Source organism: Microcebus murinus, chromosome 6 (assembly GCF_040939455.1).
Source record: "Microcebus murinus isolate Inina chromosome 6, M.murinus_Inina_mat1.0, whole genome shotgun sequence".
Classification (NCBI taxonomy): Eukaryota; Metazoa; Chordata; class Mammalia; order Primates; family Cheirogaleidae; genus Microcebus; species Microcebus murinus.
Window position 1 is genome coordinate 67,354,505 of NC_134109.1, and position 12,996 is coordinate 67,367,500.

Consider the following 12,996-nt stretch of genomic DNA (forward strand, 5'->3'; position numbering starts at 1 on the left):
ATACTGTCCTGCTCCTTACAAACCCACTTACACCTATTCTCAGGTTTCTCACACAGTCACATTTCTCTAATGAGCACAGATTTCCTTTTAAACTCAACAGAAATGAGCTGCAAGTCAGATTAATGACTGGTCATGTGGGCTGATGTTTATTTTATGGCTACTTATACTGTAGATCATAGCTTATATAGCAAAAGTAGTCTAATTCCTTTCTACTCAAAGTTTGATCCTCAGATCAACATCAGTGGGATTACCCGGGCCCCTCCCTAGACCTACTGAATCATACACTGACATTTTAACAAGCTCCTCAGGTAATAAGGCTTTCTTTCAACAGTGATGGTCGGAAGCATTGATTGATCACTAGGCCAACAGGGTTTGGAGTACTTGAGCAGCAGGCTGAGTTTTAGGACTAAAGCAAAAAGTTACTCCATGAAAGACTGAGGCTATTCAAAAAGTCAAAAGTTTTAATGGAGATAACATTGACCACCAGTGTATCCCCACCCAGAAATTATAATCCCAAGGATCTTTTCTAAATTACAGTGTTCCCCACTTCATAATCATCAAAGCTGCTTTAGTTTTGGCATGCCTGAAAATATAAATATATAATTTGTAAGCATATACACATACTTTTCAAACATTTAAAAAAATTAAATTACATATGTTCCCTAGATAGGCTCCATACCACTACACGTAATTGCTTTTGAGTATGTTCTAGGAGTATTTTTTCTTCTCAGTTTGAGAGATTTAAGAAAAATAAAATCTAATATCACTTTTAGTCATTTTTTAACCTTAAAAACTCTATAGGAATGAATAATTGCCACCTAAAGCCAAGATGCCCATTGTGCTTTAAGTCCTGTGCCTTATCTCTGCATCGTAGAAGCTCTTTTGAGACAAGACCATAAGCACTTCTGAAGGGAGTCTGGTTCTTGAAGCAGCATCTGGAAGATTTTTTCCAGGTCTCATCTTCTATTTGTCCTTTTACCTGTCTTATTTTGCTCTTCTGCTTCCAGAATACCATTATAGTCCTTTATCTTCAAAGCCAATTTTCTTCTTTCTCTCCTTCCTCTCTCTCTAACCCTCCCTCCCTAAATCAGATGTTCAGTTCGGGTTGTTTTGGTCCTGAGATGTCTTTCACTCTCAAATATCATCTTTCGTTCTCTGGTTGTTTATTTTCATATCCCATGCCTGTACACAAGTTCTCCTCAAGCCAAGAGTCTGGCTACAGCTCTGAAATCAATTCCCTTTGTTGGTTTTAATCTGAGATTCCTCATTTGCTCAGGAAAATAGTTTAGACACTTATGCCAGGGATTCTCCCTTTTCCCAGTTCCTATGCCAATGCCCATAAGACCTGGTCTAACATACCCTAGAGTTTGGAGTGTCTTAGATTTCTAACTGCAGCTGATGCATACACAGCTAACTGGGATTTGTCCTCAGCTCCCCACACCTCCATCCTCTGATTGTGGCAGCACCTCCTCTGCCTCCAAATCACTGTCACTGGAGTAGAGGTTAATCCACACTAGTTCCTGGAACTGTCCTCAGTGAATTTTGATTCATGGAGCACTGCAGTAACTGTTTCTACTTCTGCTCCTAAAAATTTCATCTGAGAGCCAGAGGTCTTGCCCTTTCTCTTTCAAACATGGCTGCTCCAGGTCACAGTAACCTCCAGGTCTCAGGATGATCAAGGGTACAGGTTTGGCAGATGGAAAGTATTTAATGTCTTTCCTTCAGGGTGTTATTTCAGGCTCCATGACCCTTCAATTCAGATCAACAAGATTCTGTTCCTCAAATGACAGGTTATAACAACAACTTTGTAAGAGGCACATGGCAAAACAGGATACTCAGTCTGGCCCAGGCTTCTCTGAGTAGTAGGCTTCATTTTCTTATTTCATTCCTAGGATAAAATTAGGTTGTGTGTTTATTAGATGTTTAATGTCTTAAATCAAAGATCTTAAATCAAGACATTGTTAAATGTCTACAATGAAGTTATTTCACAGTGGTCTTTTATTTTGATAAATAGAAGTTGTTTGAGGCTTTGTTTGGGGGATTTTATTTTACTGAGTTTCTCAGGAGAGAGGTGAAGGACCTGATAAAGCCCCAGAGTTTGCTGCTATATTTTTAAAGGCCCTAAGTGTATACAAATAAGTGTACACTTACTTGAGATTACAAACTCCAGTGAGATGTAGGAATAGGAAGATGATGTGAACTCTTTGCCTCCATGAAGAATAGATGTCTTCTCATAATTAAAACACTGATATAACCTCAAGTCTGGCAAATAAACATTGTACTCTAAATTAGAGATCTAAGCAATACTAGTGTTAGAAAGCCAAAGTGATGCAGAAGGCCTAGGTCTTCTAGGACAGCAGTCCCCAATCTTTTTGGTACCAGGGACCATTTTCATGGAAGGCAATTTTTCCATAGACCAGGGAGTGGGGAAATGGTTTCGGGATGATTCAAACACGTTACATTTATTGTGCACTTCATTTCTATTATTATTACATTGTAATATATAATGAAATCATTATTCAACTCACCACAGGTTGGGGACCCCTGTTATAGGAGATGGATTGATCATAGGTCTCCAGTCAGAAGAGGCTGAGGATCACAAAACATCTAGGGGGGCTAGGAGAGCAGTGACAGACAGCATCAGCGTGCTTGATGATTCTCTCAGGTGCAGTTCAGGTACAGTGGTCTTTTGGGCCACAGCCTTGATGTCAAATAAGATGCTAACCCGACACATGAAGTCTTGGAGAGGTCTTGCCAGATCAAAGGGTATGTATATTTTTAAGGCTATTGTAGGCTATGTAGCCAAACTGTCCTCCAGCAAGTTTATGTCAATTTATAGTTTGACAAGCTGAATATGAAAGTGTTTGCTACCCCATATCCTGTCCAGAAAAGACTTGGAGATTAGCCTTCAGGACACTCCCAGGAAGGCCAAGGACTAGCCAAAGAAGTACATTAACTAATTCTTGGCACTGAGGAAAAGAGTATCAGAAAAGAGATGCCACATAGGATCAATTTCAATCTTTTAAAGTTTACCTGCTCATAGTAGGAAATAGAAGAATCAATGCTATCTGGAGCCTTAATAAAATGATGAAAATCTTTATTCTGAAGATTTTTCTAACTAGCTTTCACATCTCCTTATTCCTTCTAACCCAAAAAAGTTTTACCTTCTCTCTCTCTTCAAGAACGATCGTTGGCAGCCCAAGATGGGGATCCGGAGTATACGATGGTAGACTTCTAGGTGCTCTGTATCCAGCATCAGTACCTAGTCCTCATGGGAGAGTTCGATTTGGAGAAGCAATTTTAAGAACCTGATGCCTTCCTTTGGAATGTGGCTAAGCACATTAGAACCTTCTATGCAGTAAACCTGAGGCTATGCTGGTTCTGATTCACATATGAAAAAAGAATCACGTCTGAGTGGCTGTGTGTGTGGGTGTAGGTGTGTGTGTGTGTATGTGTGCATGTTTAGCCCTATATGTGGAAGGGGTGTCTTTGAGTCTAGTTAGTTCTACCCTCAAGATATGTCTCTTATCTGTTCTGTATTCCTTATCTTCATTTTCGCAGCTGAAGCACAGATCCTCATTCATGAACTGATGCTTGAAATGTTGCAACAGTGCTCTTAGCAGTCAATTTCCCACTCTAGGATCTAACTTATCTGAGCTGATTATGTCCTACACATGATTAACATAGTATCCCACACAACTGACTCAAGTATAAACTACATTTAATTTTACTTTTATTCATTTTCAGTCTGGCTTGTTTAAAATAGATTAAAAATGTTTAATGGCAAAACTCAATCTTGTTTTTTCTAATACAGTCAAATATGACTCCACAAAAGTTTGTTGAGTTGCTATCCAAATTCCTTTCTCCCCTGTGAGAAAGATTTAGAAGGTATAAATCAAGAAAATTACGTATAATTCACTATAGCTGTCTAATATACATATAATACATATTAACATCACATCACATTAATACCAATAGTTTAAATGGGCAAAATGTGTAAGACAATGAACTTCTATATATTCTGTTATTCTCTGATTATTCTCTTCGGGTCCCTCTGTAACTGCACTAAAGTGTTTTCTTTGTTTGTTTGTTTCTTTTACAATTTAAGTATTAACCTTTATGAATTAAGGGGCATATCTGCAAATGTTCCATATGGTGCCAGCATCTGATTCCTTCATACATTGTAACAGACACCTCTCTAGAGAGCATTGAAGATGTTCTGGGCTGAAATCATTACCCAGAGAACCACTCGTGGAGATCTCTAACCTCATTCTCATCTCTTTTCTCTTAGTTAATGGCTCACCCATTATGACCCTTCTATTTTTCTCTAGCCTTCACCTTCTTGCTTCACAAGTATCACCTTGTATATTCAATCTGTTCTGTCTGCTTTTTATGGTTCCTCTGTTTTGTTTAATTATTGTACCAATATTACAAAAATATGATTTGGTGCCAGTTTTCTTGTTAAAATGTACACTATTTAGGATATATTGGGGATGAATAAAAACTCATGAATTTGCCTGGAAAACTTATTCCTGAAGGAAAATGAATTCAGAGATTCAGTACCTAATTACTAATACGATGTTGAAATGCAAACCACATGTAAGTTCAGACATGCTAAGTGATTTCTTTCAGGCCCTATTGCTCCTACAAAAGAAATCTCTCTCCTAATATGTCTCATCACCCATTAGGGACATGATCTGAGTTAGCTTAACCTCAACACTTTATTTAGGGGCTATGGTTTCAAGAATTCTAATTATATTCACAAATTCCTCATTTATTTAATAAAAGTCTATTAAGCATCTATCATTATGGTTGGCAGTTTAGAAAAATATGGGCTTGACACTGTGTACTCTTTTAAACCATAGTCTCCTCATCCCCTATAAAAAAGTGAAAGACAGAATCTCTGGAGTGGACAATGTCTGAATATGTAGTTTGTAAACTCCAGGCAATTCTGATATACCTATCCATGCCCAGTTGAGAATCTTCTTCTATGTTCTTTCTGCTGGACATCTAATTTATACTCATGGCTTTAAATAACTTTATATGCAAATAACCCTCAGATCTATACTTTTAACATTCTTCTGTCCTGAACTCCAAAATCACCTGCTTCCAGATTGCCTCCTTAAAGTGGTTCCTCACATAAAATACCTTTAAAACCAAACTTAGTTCTGTGTATAAACTTTCCCTAGAGTTTCCTATATCATTTGATATTGTTGTGCATATAGCCACTGATATTAGAAATACAAAGGCATTCTGTGTCCTCCCTCTCCTGTATCTTAGAACTTACATCTTACCTATCTTGGAGTCTAGTTAACTCATTACCCACAATGTGTCTCTAATCTGCCCCTTGCCCTCCATCTTCACTATTACTACCTACAAGCCAGATTTTTATCAGCTGATGTTTAAATGTTTGCCAACTATCTTATTGCAATCCATTCTTGGTACAAATATTCAGTTAACATTTAAAAAAACAATTGATTGTTTCACTCCTTTCCTTAAAATCTTTGAAGGCATCTTCATCATCAGCCAAATTAACTTAAAGTATTTTGAAGAATGTAACTTTATCTAAAACCTAGCTTTATTTTCTCTATTCTTTGTACTTGAGATCCATAAGATATCTCTAATTTTAAGAAACAACATGCATTTTCACCCAAGTTCCCCTGCATATTTGAGGCTGCTCTATTTAGTAGGACAATTTGAGCTCAAAATGTAGTTTAATTTTCTAATCTCAGATTTATAATACATAAATTGAGAATAGCAACAGCTATCTTGCAGATTTGTTGGAGGATTATTAAATGAGGTGTTTATAAAGCCCTGAATACACATCTTAGTACAAAATTAATGTTCAATAAGTGGTTGCTATTTAACACTGTTTGTATCTGACAGTTTAAATTTAGCGTTATATTGTGAATATTTCCCCCATGCCATCAAATAGTCTTTGCAAATATGATTATAAACTGCTGCATAGTAATAAATCACATGGATATATCTTAATTTATTTTACCAAATGCCTGTTGGTGGACATTTATATTGTTTTCAACTCTTTACTCTTATAAATAACACTGTAATAAACATCATAACACATAAATCTTTGGAGAACACCTTCAAATATTTTCCCAGAATAAATTACAAGATGTGGAACAGTTTAAAGCTCTAGAAACTTATTGCCAAATTACCCTTCAGAGAGTTACCAATTGATATTCCCACTAGCAGTGCACGCGAGTTCCTATTCCCTACACCCTTTCAGCCATATGTAGCATAGTCTCTCTCCCTCTTTTCCTTTTTAATGTAAGAGTATCTTACTTGTTTTTGTTACAATAACCAAACACTCCTTCATCTTTATCCCATTAGGTTCTTTAGTAACCCATCTACCTTGCAGAATTTGGAAGGTTTTTTTTTCCTCCTATTTCTTGGCCTCATGGGAGTAGAGTGTACATTGTAAGCATTGTCCAAAGGGGTTACCTTATTTTTAAAAACCATTTCTTAGATAAATTAACATTTCTTAAATAAATTACCCCTAGTAACCCACCAATCCCCAATCAATACCAACAAACGATAAAAGCCTAATCTTCCACATTGGAGTATTTTATGATTTCCTAATGTGTATTCCCCACACCTTGTCCTCAAATTGTAAAAATCCATATCCCATAATAAGTAGCATGGTAATTATTAGCAGTAATAGAAAGGACAAGATTATTTAACTTCAAAATTTTCCAGCTCAATCAAAGTTCTATTTGAATCACTGGTATAAATGGTCCTTATCTAGCATTAAGAGATCAGTTAAACAACAAAAATCACATAAATTCTACTTATCAACTGGCAGAAGAGGAGATAAAGACTGAATGATTTTATACACTCTTTATTAGCTAAGGAAATGTAAGACATTATAAGGCTGTAGTTCAACAGGATTATAGTCATCATCTTCCCAGGGTCAAGCATATTGTAATCACCTCTCCAAAATTATCAAATTAAAGAAAAAACAAAACCAAAAAAAAGACATGTCAACTAAATTTGACTCTCAACTACGTTCAGTCAAGCAGAGAGCCTTAGAATAGCTCTCAAAATTCTGATTGAACCTCCTCTCAACAAGTTGAATTTGCATTTATTGGATTGATAATAGTTAAACATAGTTTTTAGCCATTTGTGGTTTTCCATAAAATATCATAGCATGATATCCTTTGATATGCTATGATATGACACATGTTGTATGCATTCTTTGAGCCAGCAAGTCTGCCTGTGGTCATTTAACCAAAGGAAATAAATACAGAATAACAGAAATAGAAAATGTATTTTAAAATATCTAATCCAGTGTGCTTTTAGAAGCCAAAGGAAGCAATCCATATATCTAAACATATGGGATTAATTAAATGGACTATAGCACAGTGTACTATTCAGACATTAAAATTGACAGCATAGAAAAATAGTTAAGTACAAAGAAACTGTTTATAATATTTTGTTAGGTGAAAACATTAGGTCATACAATTGTATGAAATAATGTCCCCTCTTCCTATTCCTGATTGAACCTGTCATCATCAACTGTTTCACCAAATCATATGAAGATTACTAATGACATCTATATTGTAAAATCCAGTGCCCAGTTCTCAATTCTCTTCTTTCTTGATCTGTCAGCATCATTTGACAAAGGTAACTGCACCTTTCTCCTTGAAACAGTTTCAGTGCTTGACTTCAGAACAACCATACACTTGTGGTTATCTTTCTTCACTGTTGGCTCTTCCTTGGTCAGCTTTGTTGGTTTTCCTTCATATCTCAAGTTTTAAAATATATGAGTTTCCAGTCCTCAGTCCTTGGTTCTCTCTACTGTCTTCACTTATTCCTAGGCGATTCCACCTAGTCTTATAGTTTTAAATACTACTCTCTATATTTACTGAGGGCTCCCAGATTTCTGTCTTTATCTAATCCTCTACCTTGGACTCCAGACTCTGACATCAGCTGCCTATTCAACATCACCCGTTGGACGTTTAAAAGGCTGTTCTGATAAAATACATCAGAACTGAATCCCTGATGTCTTACCCTTGAGCCTATTGCTCCCACAGTCTTCATCATATCAAACAATGGCAATTATATTCTTTAAGTAGAGTAAAAATAATGGTATGTAGTATGTAGTAATAATAATGGTCTGAGCTCTGGGGGATGGAAAAGGGGAAAGTTTAAGAGAAGAGGAAAGACTTCAATATTCTATTCTCCCAGTTCCTAGATATTTGATTATTGGATCTCCATAAACTTAACTGAGGCTTCCATAGGGTCAACTTCTGCAACATTAACTGTCAATATTTTGCAACAAAAGTGATTCCTAAATTGACTTAAATATGATCTAGGTACAAAATTTCCATTTCAAAATATTACATGTATTTACAGCACACATTTTACCCAATGGTGAAATGTTAGAATTCCCTTTAACTTCAGAAAGGATATGAGGATGTCCATGACTGTCACATCCATGCAATGTACTGAAGCTCTGAGACAGCAACATAAGGTAAGAAAAAGCAACGAAGACATATGGATTGGAATGAAAGAAACAAAACTATTATTATTCACAGATTTTTTGCCTATATCTGAATCCTCACAGACAAAATATTTGAATTAACAAGAGAGACTGGCAATTTTGCTGAATGAAAAACCAATGGGGGGGGAGTGAATTGCATTTCTATCCACCAGTGCTAGAAAATAATAACAGCAAAAATATTTATGTATAAAATACTAAGAAATAAATGTCACAAAATATTTAAGATCTTTTACAGAGAAAAATATAATGCATTATTGAAAGATAATGAATAATTAATAAATGGAGAGTAAGTATGCTGTGTTAATGGATAAGCAAATACAATATTCTAAGGATATCAGTACTTCCCAATTTGATCTAAAGATGCAATGCATTTCCGATACTAATCTCAACAAGAATTTTAAAATTTGTATGGAAGAGGAATAGCCAAGAGCAATAAAAATATTCTTGAAGAGGACACATATGATAAATTAAAGACTTAAATGTAAAAGGTAAAGTTTTATACTTTTTTTGAAAAAAACAAAGACTTTTTTATTATTTTCAAGAAAGGAAAGGATTTCTTCAACAGAAATATAAACCCCAAAGGAAAAGATGCATAAAGTTAAATATAACAAAATTAAGATTTTTCTGGTTCTCAGAAGAAACATTAAGAAAAGTTGTAAATGTACAGCCCAGATGAAGATATTTGCAGCACAGCCACCAAAAGGCTCATGTCCAGAACATGTAAAGTACTCCTATAAATTAATAAGAAACTTAAAAAAAAAAGCCAAAAAAGGGCAAAACATATAGAAGAAAACAATATTGTCAAGAAACATGATCCTTGCTGGGCTCGGTGGCTCATGCCTGTAATCCTAATATTCTGGGAGGCTGAGGCAGGAGGATCGCATGAAGTTAGGAGTTTGAGGTTGCAGTGAACTGTTATGATACCACTGAATTCTACCTGAGATGACATAACTATACTCTGTCTCAAAAAGCAGAAAGGAAAGAAAGAAAAATTTGTTCAAGCTCATTAGTAATCATGGACCTGAACACTAAATTCACAATGAGATACCTTCCGCATACACTAGGCGCACAAGAATTAAAAGAATGACATAGATAAGAGTAGGTAAGAATGAGAATCAATAGAAACTCTTAAATACTGCTATTGGAAGAATAAATTTATATTAACACAAAATTATGGCACTATCTAGCACAGCTGAACATATGCATACCCCCTGACCTAGTATTACTGGTCCTGGATAATGTCTTTCGTACCTGTGTACCAAGAAACACAGATGAGAATATTAAGAATGACATTATTGTCAGCAACAAACTACAAACAATATATAATTTATCACAGAAGAATAAATAATTGTGAAATATTGACATGAGAAAGAACTCCATGTCTGTGAAAATAAGTAATAGCTCTGTTCGACAATGTGAACGGGGAAGAGGGAGGAGGAGATAGGTATACACACACCTAATGGGTGCGGTACGCACCGTCTGGGGCATGGACACATTTGAAACTCTGACTTGGGCGGGGCAAGGGAAATATACATAACCTAAACATTTGTACCCCAGTAATATGCTGAAACAAAGAAATTTTTTAAAAAGTGAATGAATCTTAGATATATAATGTTGAGTGATAAGAAGCAATCATATTAGGGCATATATAGTATGGTACCATTCATATAAAGTTCAGAAATTGGCAATATTAAAATGTATGTTATTTAGGGGTAAAAGTCTAAAGAGAAAGCAAGGGAATGATAACCACAAAACTCAAAGCAGTTGTCATCCCTGAGGCAGGTTGGAGAATATTGTCAGGGATGGTACAGAGGGGACTTTACTGTAAGGATAATGGTCTATGTACAATTTGGTATGGATGCCTGGGTTTATATTTATTATTATGTTTTATAACTTACCTAATTGTCACATATAGTTTTTGTATATATCATATACTTGATAATCTTTTAAAAATTGTGATGATAGAACTTTGGGTCTCAAGTTTGTTATAATATAGCAAGATGAACTTTGGTGTCCTATTTACTATATTCTCAGGCAAGAGGAGGCTAGGATACAGTTAGAGTAGCTCATATACTTATAGCCTCAGCCCAGACCTTTCATCTTCTCAAAGTTCTAGATGAGAATGTCATGTCAAGTGTCCTCCATTTGCCCCTCCACACACTGCCCTCTATCCTGCTCCTCTCTGTTCTCCTCCCTGGGAGGGTAAACTACATGGGCCACTTGAGTGAGTTTTCATTCTCTTTGATTTTTGGTTGGTTCAGCCAATGGAAAGCCCAAAGGAGTGACTGGATGCAGAGAGAACAGTAAGATCAAGATATGCAACCCTCTTATCAAGACTGTTTCCAGCTGGCTATCCCCCTGGATCAAATGTCACTGTTCCTCTCAAGCCTACCAACTCTACATGCCTTTTTCCAGGTTCGGGTAAATTCCTCAGCCCTTAGACCTACAGGGCGTAACAGCTGATGTTAATTCATATTAAAACCTAGGTCACTGCACCAAATATGGGGTTCCCATAAACACACTTCTATAAGTAGTCTCTTTATAAATAAACACTTTGGAAGTAGTCTATTTTCAGTGTGCCATTTATTTCTTGTTGGAACCTTGATTGACACAAATGGGGAGGGATGAAAAAAAAATCAGGGGAGATGATATATCATAATGTTTTAAAAAATAAAAAAACTATTCAGAGGGACAACGAACAATTTTTTTTCAGTTTATTTAGGACCTAGTGAACTATCTTAAAAATGAAAATAAATAAATAAATAAAAGGAAAAACGAGAGGAAGAAAAGCATGAGTCTGAATTCAAAGATATTTAATCTCACATACAGTAAATCCTCACTTAACTTCATTGACTTTTTCTTGGAAACTGAGGCTTCAATCGAAACAACGTTTAACAAAACCAATTTTACCACAGGCTAATTGATATTAACAAGAGTTAAGTTTCTACAGCATATTTCTGGTTACAAAAACATAACCGAAGTTCTAAAGAAAGACTGAAACACTTATGATATTAACCAATGAAATAAATGTGAGCTATACAGATATTTAAGAAAGATTAATAAGAACAAGATAATAATTCATCCAATTATTCCAGTTCAAGATCAAGGGTGGCCAGAACCTATCCTGGCAGCTTTGGGAGCAAGGTGGGACCCAACTATGCATAGGATGTCATTCCATGGCAGGACACGCTCAGACACAGACCCACACCCACTCACACTGGGAGAATTTAGACACACCAGCAAACCTAATGTGCACATCTTTGGGATGTGGGAGGAAACTGGAGAAAACCCACAGAGACATAAAGAGAACATGCAAACAGCATACAAACAGTAGCCCTGGCCAGGAATCAATTTTTTTTCCATATCAATGTTACACAGAAATTACTGTGGACGAAAAGATGATATTCAAGGACCTGCTGTATGTCAGTTAGTTCATTGAACAGGGAAACGACATGAATGGTAGAATATGATTCTGATCGTAGGTAGGTAGAATAAACTGTGGCACAAGGTCCTGGAAACAAGAGGTCCGTGACTTAGCAAGTTGGTGAAAACTGCCTTACTGAGACCAATCTTAGAGTGCGTATTTGAGGGGACATCCGAGTGTGGTTCTTTTACACTCCTAGTCCCACATCACAGTGTACAGGTGCTGATCTTGTTTGGCCCGACTCATCTGTGACGTGAATTCCACTTGGATGTCAGGCAAAAAGGATGACATGACATGGCAAATAAAATGGGAATTCAGTCAAATAGCTCTTTTTCTCTGTCAATACTATTTTAATTTCTCTCTTTATCACCACTAATTATTTTCTATGGCACTGTTCAAGGACTTTAGCAGAATTTCATATTCTACTATAGGTGTCTTTTAAGCCTTTATTACACCAGAGGCTTGTTGGAAAAGAAAGAGAAAAACACCACCTCCTTTTAAACCCAGTCTTTTCACATAGTTCCTTTGCCCACAGTGGACTCTGAAATGTCTCCCTGTTTAGCACCATCTGCAGATTTAACTGATGTGCCATTTTGCTCATCTTCTAGATGATTAATAAAGATGTTGGATAAAATCAAGCTTAATACCACAACTTGTGGCACCCAGTAGTCACCTTCCTCTAAATGAACACAAATGGAATTTGTGTTTGCATCTGTTCGTGATCTTTTATGCTATCTCAATCCACATGAAAAGTGTTCTTGAATCATACCTGAGTTTGCGATCTGAACTGGGAGTCTCCCTTAGAGGAAATAGCTTCTTCTTGAAATATAATGCAGATTTCTAAAGTGCTATATCTTAAATTTTGTTAGCACATTGGAGAGTCTCAAAATGTCCCTAAAGTCAGCATACAACTTGGCTTTTTCAACAACCAATGACTTTATAAAGCAGGCTCTATATTATGAGGAACTTGAGACCAACAAATTATTTTACAGAAAGGTAATGATAGTTCCAATTCTAGAATTCATATTTGCTGAGGCCTAACTTGGTG

The 12,996-nt window shown here is 36.1% G+C and overlaps 1 long non-coding RNA gene across 1 annotated transcript in view; it reads right to left on the bottom strand.

The window, feature by feature from the left end:
* Positions 1–443: 443 nt before the first annotated feature.
* The window catches only part of LOC142871486 (uncharacterized), an 82,501-nt gene continuing 69,948 nt past the window's right edge, over positions 444–12,996 (bottom strand). Inside the window, exons 2-4 of the long non-coding RNA XR_012919742.1 lie at positions 3,165–3,268; positions 2,529–2,616; positions 444–1,888 (exon numbers count right to left, since the gene is read on the bottom strand). This is a non-coding gene — a long non-coding RNA (uncharacterized LOC142871486). The remainder of the gene's footprint in view (positions 1,889–2,528; positions 2,617–3,164; positions 3,269–12,996) is intronic.